Source organism: Ranitomeya imitator, chromosome 8, assembly GCF_032444005.1.
Source record: "Ranitomeya imitator isolate aRanImi1 chromosome 8, aRanImi1.pri, whole genome shotgun sequence".
Taxonomy (NCBI): domain Eukaryota; kingdom Metazoa; phylum Chordata; class Amphibia; order Anura; family Dendrobatidae; genus Ranitomeya; species Ranitomeya imitator.
In genome coordinates this window covers 186,206,089-186,216,083 of record NC_091289.1, presented here as the reverse complement: position 1 = coordinate 186,216,083, position 9,995 = coordinate 186,206,089, and the positions used below count along the sequence as shown (strand labels likewise).

Below are 9,995 nucleotides of genomic sequence, written 5' to 3'. Positions count from 1 at the left end.
GTTAAAAATAATAATAATAAAAAAAACAAAAACCTGCTATACTCACCCTTTGCCGCTCCTCGCCACGCTCCCGGGACCGCTCCATTGCAAGCGGCAGCTTCCGGTCCCAGGGCTGGTGTGCGGCAAGGACCTGCCGTAACGTCACGGTCATGTGACCGCGACGTCATCATAAGTCCTGCTCACACCAGCCCTGGGACCGGAAGCTGCCGTTTGCAATGGAGCGGTCCCGGGAGCGTGGCGAGGAGCGGGAAAGGCGGCGGAATGTAAGTATAGCAGGACTTCAACGGGCTATAGGTGAGTATATGTTTTTTTTTTTTTTTTTTGAGTCTATACTACGTGGCTCTGTGCTGGGCAATATACTACGTGACTGGGCAATATACTACGTGGCTCTGCTATATACTACGTGACTGGGCAATATACTACGTTGCTCTGGTATATACTATGTGGCTGGACAATATACGACGTGACTGGGCAATATACCGTACTACGTGGGCTGTGCTATATACTATGTGGCTGGGCAATACGTGACTAGGCAATATACTACGTGACTGGGCAATATACTACGTGACTGGGCAATATACTACGTGACTGGGCAATATACTACGTGACTGGGCAATATACTACGTGACTGGGCAATATACTACGTGACTGGGCAATATACTACGTGGCTGGGCAATATACTACGTGACTGGGCAATATACTACGTGACTGGGCAATATACTACGTGACTGGGCAATATACTACGTGCCTGGGCAATATACTATGTGGCTGGGCAATATACTACATTGCTGGGCAATATACTACGTGGCTGGGCAATATACTACGTCGCTGGGCAATATACTACGTGGACATGCATATTCTAGAATACCCGATGCATTAGAATCGGGCCACCATATAGTAATTACAATAAATGGGAAGAACCAGCCACATTGCACTCCTGAGTACAAATCCCAGTATAACCCAATGATGAATAAATACACAGTGGACACAGAAGTACCACAAGTCAAAGCATAATCTAGTAAGAAACAAATGAGGAACACTGCAAGCCCAGCATAATATAATGATATACAAAAACATACTGGAGCGCTGAAGCACTACAAGTGCCAACATAACCTCATTATAAAATAACTGCACAGTGGAGTGCTGGGGCACTTCAAGTCCTAGCATAACCTAGTGGAAAATGTGCTTCTGGGGAAGAGTTGCAGGAGCCTATCAGGGTGGAGGTACAGAAGGAGGAGCTGCTGGAGTCTGTCAGCATGGAGGTACAGATAGAGTAGCTGTCAGAGCCTGTCATAGAATTCTAGAATGTTAGAGATGGAAGGGACCTCCAGAGTCATCGTGTCCAATCAACTGCTCAATGCAGGATTCACTAAACCATCTCAGACCGATGTCTGTCCAGCCTCTGTTTGAAGACTTCCATTGAAGGAGAACTCACCACCTCTCATGGCCGCCTGTTCCACTCATTGATCACCCTTATTGTCAAAATGTTTTTTTCTAATATCTAATCTGTATCTTCTCCCTTTCAGTTTCATTCCGTTGCTTCTCGTGTTTCCATGTGCAGATGAAAAAAATGATGATCCATCTATACTGTGACAGCCCTTCAGATATTCGTAGACAGCTACTAATTCTCCTCTTAGCCTTCATTTTTGCAAGCTAAACATTCCCAGATCCTTTAACCCAGTGTTTCTCAACTCCAGTCCTCAAGACCCACCAACAGGTCATGTTTTTAGGATTTCCTTATTATTGCATAGGTGATGGAATTAATGCTTGTGCAGGTGATGAAATTATCACCTGTGCAATACTAAGGATATCCTGAAAACGTGACCTGTTAGTGGGTCTTGAGGACTGGAGTTGAGAAACACTGCTTTAACCGTTTCTCATAGGACATACTTTGCAGTTCGCTCACCATCCTGTTAGCGCTTCTCTGAATTTGCTCCAGTTTTTCAATGTCTTTTTTAAAATGTGGAGTCCAGAACTGGACCCAGTATCCAGATGGGGCCTGACCAAGGAGGAGTAGAGGGGGATAATTACTTCACATGATCTAGACTCTATGCTGCTCTTAATAGGTCTTAGAACTGTGTTTGCCTTTTTTGCTGCTGCAGCACACTGTTGACTCATGTGCAGTCTGTGAACTATTAGTATTTCCAAATCTTTTTCATACGTGCAGTTACTTAGTTCTATTCCTCCCATTCTGTAGATGCAATTTTCATTTTTCTTGCCCACATGTAGAATCTTGCATTACTCCGTTAAATACCATTCTATTTGTCGTTGCCACTTATTCAAGCTTTTCTAGATCTTTCTGAATCCTTTCTCTGCCTTATCTAGTATTAGCTATCCCTACTAGCTTTGCATCATCTGCAAATTTGATGAGTTTACTTACAGTTCCCTTTATCTAGATCATTTATAAAAATGTTGAACAACACTGGGGCCAGGACAGAGCCCATTGATCCCCAATTGAAACACTCTTCCAATTGGATGTGCAGCCATTTATCACTACTCTTTGAGTACGATCAGTGAACCAGTTATGAATCCACCTTAGCCTTGCTTGTCAATCCCATATTTGGTAATTTTTTCAATAAGGATGGTATGAGATACTTTATTAAATGCTTTGCTGAAGTCGAGATATGCTATATCTATGTATTTGCCTGATCCACCCAGTCAGTGATTCCATCATAGAAGGAAATTAGATTAGTCTGGCATGACTTGTTGCTACAAACCCATGATGGCTCTGGTTAATTACTGTATTCTCATCCAGGTACTTACATACATGCTGTTTAATAATTTGCTCAAAGATCTTTCCTGGTGTACAAGTAAGCAGGCGTGGATTTAGGGGCCCAAGGGGCCCGGGCCCTGGGCCACCCACCAGGCGGGGGCCTCCCACCAACATAGGGATAAATATCTCAAAACATGTAAAATACACGTCTCTTTGCTGTGAACCGTTTCTAATGTTAAGGAACATTTAACAAAAGAGAAACTATTGAAAGTGTAGGGAGCTGGCTACGGTCCTACATCTCAGTGGCTGGCGCAGAGGCGGCAGAGTCATGGCACCTGACCTGCGTCAGCATCCACTGACCTGGCTAGCCTAGCCAGACTTCCTTAGTACCCTCCCTGTACCTAATGCTAGACAGCTTGATTACATGTGGGGATTCCCTAGCAACCAGGCAACCCCCACATGTTCTTATGCTGGCTAACAGATGTAAATCATTCAGCTGCGGAGATGAAAACTAAATCTCCGAGCACTAAAAAATACTCGGTGGACCCCCGAGCGTGCTCGAGAAATCTTGCTCATCACTAATTATGTCCATGCGGAAGAAGTACAACTCAGCCCTTCTGAAAAATACAGACCAGAAACTTTCTTGCCTATCATTGATCAGTTTATCGCTTCTCTTGACCAACGTCTTCAAGCATATAAAGATATATCAAGCAAATTTAGTTTTTTTAGCCATCTGAAAGAACTGTCTTCAGAAGAGCTTAAGGCCACAGCAGAGCAACTCGTCGGGTCTTATTCAGATGATTCGGACATTACATTTATCGATGAACTGTGTAAGTTTGTAACATTTGCCAATTTATTCACAGACGAGGAGCCAAAAGATATCAGCACTGAACTTTTCATGTACAAGCTTATCATGGAAAAGGGTCATGGAAAAGGGTGTGCAGGAAACTTTCCCAAGTATTGAGATAGCTCTAAGGATTTATCTAATTTTGATGGTTACAAACTGCAGTGGTGAGCGTTCCTTTTCAAAACTCAAATTAGTTGAAAACCGATTAAGGACATCCATGAATCAGGAACGATTCCTATTAGGTATATACTCACCCTCGGACGCGCCCTGCTTCTTTCCGGCAGCCTTCCTTCCTAAGAATCAGCGCTTGCAGGACCTTGCGTGACGTCGCGGTGACGTCGCGGCTTGTGATTGGTCGCGCGAGCGGTCACATGGGCGGCCGCGCGACCAATCACAAGCCGCGACATCACCGCGACGTCACCGCAAGGTCCTGCAAGCGCTGATTCGAAGGAAGGAAGGTTCCCGGTTAGTACCAGGGCGCGTCAGAGGGTGAGTATAGCGATATTTTTTATTTTAATTCTTTATTTTACACTTAAATATGGATTCCGATACCGATTTCCGATATTGCAAACATATCGGAACTCGGGATCGGAATTCCGATACCACATTCAGAAGATCGCCGACTTCATGGCCGACCCCACACAGGGGTCGGGTCGGGTTTCATGAAACCTGACTTTGCCAAAAGTCGGCGACTTCTGAAAGTGGCCGACCCGTTTCGCTGAACCCTAGTCATTAGTGATTTTGCAGCACAAAAATCAAGGAAAGAGCCCGGATTGTAAAAAATGAATGATTTTACCTGAATTGCTCTGGGTAAATGATTTTTGCAAATAAACTTGCGTTCGTTTCATTTTGTGTTTTTGCATTACATATTGCAACACCTTGAAAAATGGGCCTCCCTCCAAAATGGGCCCCGGGCCACCCACCTCTTAAATCCGGTGCTGGAAGTAAGGCTCACCGGCCTATAATTTCCTGGCCACTCTCCAATCTTCTGGGACTTCTCTTTTCTTCAGGACATTTCAATGATTCTGGGTAGTGGTTTTGCAATTTCCTCTGCTCACTCGTTCAGTCTCCTAGGATGTAATTCATCTGGACCAGAGGATTTAAATTCATGTAAATTTGCTCAGTGTTCCCTCATCCTCTTTCTGTTTATAGATTGTGTGGATTCTTTTATTCCTTTGGTGGCACCGAGAAGATCAGTTGATGTTACAATTGTTTTCTTAGAGAACACAGATGTAAAATAGGAATCTAAAAGTCCAGCCTACTCAACATCATTTTTTTTATCACTTCACCCTTTTCATCCTGTAAAAATTCTATAGCATCTTTGACATTTTTATTGCTTTTGATCTCCTTTGCAAGTTTCACATCATTGCTGGCTTTAGCACTTCTAGCGCCTGTCTTCGGTGGAAGAAAAGAAAATACAAGGGTTGGGTGAGTTCTTAAGCATCATTTTCCTGATTTTTCTTATGAGTGCTGTGGATCTGATTATTGTGGCAAAAAAAATTAGCAATATGAAGGCAGAGTGTGAGCCACAAAGTATAGCAAGTTTAGATGCCAGGGTTCCGATAACTCTCATTCTTCCCCTAATTGTGGTTGTAATGGTCCATTGCATGCCATAGTGAAAAGCATTAAAGGGGTTATTCCCACTATCGCATTATTTTAATAAAGAACAGTATCTGCATAATTATTATTAATATACACTCTAATCCCAACACTATCTTTCTTATTTGTACCTTTGTGTGTTTTTTTTCTTCTCCTCTGTGTATCCAGCTTCATGAAGCTGGATTGATAATCATCTTGTTATCTGCTAATACTAAATTTCCCAGCAGCACCCTGCTTCTCCTCAGTGCTGCAGGTGCCTCCCTCTGCTCCCCTGTGTGCTCCTGATCAATCTCACGCTGCTCAGACTAAAATCCTAGAACAATAATAAATCAGTAAATAAATGCACATACAAATGCAACAAAGACAATAAATCAGGTAATTTAGTAACAGCAGAAAAAAATGATAAAGCATGAAGACCATAATTGTATATTGAATTTATAGCTCATACAACAAAGAAGTGCTGCAAAACAATGCAGAGCAACTGTTCACATATTAAATTTATTTATATTGGCAAACTAAAAGACATTTTCATGAAAATTATTATGGAAGGACATTATCATTTCTGAAATAATCCTTTAAGATATATTACAAATAGTTATACGATCTGACTATGTGCTCAGCAGATTTCCAATGTATGGTCACGCCTCACGAAGAAGCAGAGTGAAACGCGCGTCGGGGCAGAGGGACAACATCGTATCCTTAGCGATCCACCCTTACAGGTAATACATTTTCTACATTCATGCTCCTTGAGTGTGCACACTAAGCTTCCTAGATAGGAATGCATTTTATAACAGTCACCACATATTAGTCGATTATATTCAACAGGATTCAAACACTAATAGAGTATGCTGATATACCAGCAAAGCAGCACTAGCGTCTTTTCCCAGTGGTTTTTGGACCTGAGAGTGGTGGTTATTGTGAATTTTCATAATACCCATAGGTATGGATTATCCTGATCACAATGTATACCATGGATTAGTGTCCCTTTTTTCTTTTTCAGCTCCTTTCTATTTTAATTGATTTTGTGAGAGTTACAGTGTATTAATAAAATATTATGTTTTATGAAGAAAATTGTACTTAATCTTTTACCTTGGGGAAACTCACCATTAGGTAATATTTCATTGTAAACAATTGATTCAGTTGAAGTATGACCCATTTATTTAGGGTAGTTTGATACAAATGGGACAAAACCTGTGATAATTGCACATATGGCTTAGCATTATGGAGCAGTAGACACTCCACATCCTGCGTCCGAGGGGTATTACCTCCACCACACAAGATCCAATGGAATGAATGAACGTAATTCACATTGACAGGTGAGAATGAGATACTTTCCAACTGTTCAAAGATTGCATATGGGAGAAGAAAAGTGCCAACAGGCTCTGACCTGTCCCTTTATAGTTTGGTTTTAATACTAGGGGTTCGGACCGTCCCGATTGGGTTCACCTTGTCACGGTAGGATGACGTTTACGCTTTTTTGCTCAAAACAGTTTTAACTAAGTCCCCTATGTAATGTACATGTACAATTACTATTTATTACAGGGTATTTTCTCATTTTGTTTTTTTTTTTTTGGTTCATGTCCCTTTATAGGTCACATCCCTAGAAACAATTCTCCAAACTCATATACTCCACCCATCCACTTGACACCTTAATTCCTGCAAATGCAAGATGTTGTGGTGCAAGAAACCTTTTGGAATGACTGATTTTGGGCAGATTTTGTAAGGTGCCATTCTGGGAGAATTGGGGGTAGCCCATTTTTCCAAATTAAAGATCTGATCTGCATTAGAGCCATGTGCATGAGCCTTTCTCAGATTTGGAGGGTGATGATTTCATGTGAGCAGTTTGATTGCAATTAATGGAACCTGCTAATAGAATTATGAATGTTACCTATTCCAGTGCCACCATTGTGACAGAATTTGGTTTTTAGTGAAATGCAAATTTGGTTTGCAAGTGCACTGGTGAATGTATCAGTATCAGAATCTGTGCACTTGTAGTCCATGGCTCCTTTTTTGCTCAACCCTGTTGGCTCTGACCCCACTTCTTGGTTGACAGAAGATGGCCGAGATGACATTGTGCAGCAGAGTTTCTGTCTCTGCTGTCAATCAAGAGCCAAAGACTACAAGTGCACTGATACTGATACGCCACCAATTCACTAGCGGACCTGATTTGCATACCAATAAAAGCCACATTTTGACACATTGGGGCAGAAGATGGTGCCGTAGTATGTATCTTCCGTAATGTTTTACCCTGCCTCATTGTGCACCACCAGGGATAGCATTACTGACAGGTTCCCTTTAAATCATCTGCTCTTTCCTGTGCCATCCATATCTTGTCTAGTGCTTATGTCACTATGTAATAAGGCTATAATGTACAGTATAAACACAATTCCATAATAACCTACTGTACGGTCTGATATAGAATCCGGGTTTAGTCGTCTTCTAATGGTTCAGAGACTTTATTCGCCGACAAGGAAATAAAAAAAAGAGAAGAAAGAAGAGTTTTCTTTGTAAAAACAAAGTATCTTTTATTCTTCTCTGAGCATTGAGGGAGAACTGGTTAGATTGGTAACAAACTGGTCTGGAGAGCTGGACATTAATACAGGAAGTCCTAGAAGGAATGCAGATACACTGTATATTCTGCTCATCGACAATGGGACGCATTGTTCTCCGCAAAGCCTGAACATGAAATAAGATTGGCGGCGATGGAGGGTCTAAGCCGCTCGCGGGTCAGGTTTCAGCCATGTCAGTCTTGTCACCGGTCAGGAAGAGGAGCTGACAATGAGGAATCACGACTGCAAGCGGTAAATGTTTAGACAGTGCTGGAGCGATATAAATATATATATATTCATTATGATCATCAAAAAAAAAGGAAAAGGTCAATTGGAGGCACTTAGGAGATGACTGCAAAATCCTGCCGAAGAACGCGCACCTGAACCCAGTGATAGGCTGCAAGTACAGGGTGTAGCTTATATATACACATCACCCAAGGGGTCCGGACTGGCACGTCCACCCTTTCCCAAAAGCCAGGGCTACTTTATTGTGAATGATAGAGTTTTCCATTATTTTCCATTATGAGATAAATAAGTAAATATACAAATATACATAATGCAAAACACTATAATAATAACAGTAATAATAATAATAGTAATAATAACAGTAGTAATAATAATAGTAATAATAACAGTAGTAATAATAATAATAACAGTAATAATAATAGTAATAATAATATCAGTAGTAATAATATTAATAATAATAGTAATAATAATAATAACAGTAATAATAATAGTAATAGTAACACTAATAATAACAGTAATAATAATAGTAATAATAATAACAGTAATAATAATAATCATAGTAATAGAATACTGCTGTTAATGCAACTTCTGTTACTAATACTCAACCACTACAACCAATAAAACTATATAAATCTATTATTACTACAGGTATCTCTACTAATAATAAACTACAGAGACTGCTATTACCACTGCAACTATATATATACAAGAGCATGAAAAAATCAGGACTTGCCACTTCTACTAGATTAAAGAAAAAAGTAGAGAAAACCGTGCGTCCCGATTCCTTATATAAAAACATCCACCTTTTATCACATCTTGATTAAAAAACAGTATAGCGTCAGGAACTCCTGACGCGTTTCAGGCGTGTAGCCGGCCTTAATAATACCTAATAACAGCTACACTGTATGCCAGAAATGTATCAGATGTTTTCCATAGAGTAAATGCAATACTACGATACACCACCGCTACTAATATACTACAGCGACTAATGATAAAAAAAACTATATAAAACTAGTACAACTGCAGTTATTAGAATCAATATAAAAGGTAGCAATGATAATAAACTGCAGTGACTGGAAGTACTAATAATCTACTACTACTGTTACTGCTAATAAAGCAATATAAAACTATTCCAACTACAATTAATGTCAATAATAATAATAATATACAACTATTAATACTAGTACTACTAATAAATTAAAATGACTACTACTATAATAATCTACCACTCTATTTGCTGCTACTAATATTAATAACAATAAAACAATTTAAAATTGTAACCATTTGAGTTTATACTATTAATAATAATACTCATAATAATAAAAATAAGCGCATAAAAATAAAAAAAATACTGTTATTACTAATAAACTATTATACTACCTCTACTATTAAATAATATGAGACAATTGTTGCTATTATTATTGATAATCATTTTTAATAATAATAATTATAAAGAAATATTACTAGCTATAATAAAGTACAAGAAACGCTACTACTATTAAACTACAGTTATTACAGAAGAAAACTACAGATACAGTTATATGAAAAAGTTTGAGCACCCCTATTAATCTTAAGCTTAATGTTTTATAAAAATTGTTTTTTTTGCAACAGCTATTTCAGTTTCATATATCTAATAACTGTTGGACACAGTAATGTTTCTGCCTTTTAAATGAGGTTTATTGTACTAACAGAAAATGTGCAATCTGCATTCATACAAAATTTGATAGGTGCATAAGTATGGGCACCCTTATCATTTTCTTGTTTTAAATACTCCTACCTACTTTTTACTGACTTACTAAAGCACTTTTTTGGTTTTCTAACCTCATTGAGCTTTGAACTTCATAGCCAGGTGTATACAATCATGAGAAAAGCTACTTAAAGTGGCCACTTGCAAGTTGTTCTCCTGTTTGAATCTCCTCTGAAGAGTGGCATCATGGGCTCCTCAAAACAACTAATGATCTGAAAACAAAGATTATTCAACATAGTTGTTTAGGGGAAGGATACAAAAAGCTGTCTCAGAGATTTAACCTGTCAATTTCCA

At 39.4% G+C, this 9,995-nt stretch overlaps 1 long non-coding RNA gene across 1 annotated transcript in view; it reads right to left on the bottom strand.

Moving 5' to 3' along the window:
• Nucleotides 1-7,695: 7,695 nt before the first annotated feature.
• The window catches only part of LOC138647558 (uncharacterized), a 53,669-nt gene continuing 51,369 nt past the window's right edge, over nucleotides 7,696-9,995 (bottom strand). The window contains exon 3 of the long non-coding RNA XR_011314999.1: nucleotides 7,696-7,978. This is a non-coding gene — a long non-coding RNA (uncharacterized lncRNA). The remainder of the gene's footprint in view (nucleotides 7,979-9,995) is intronic.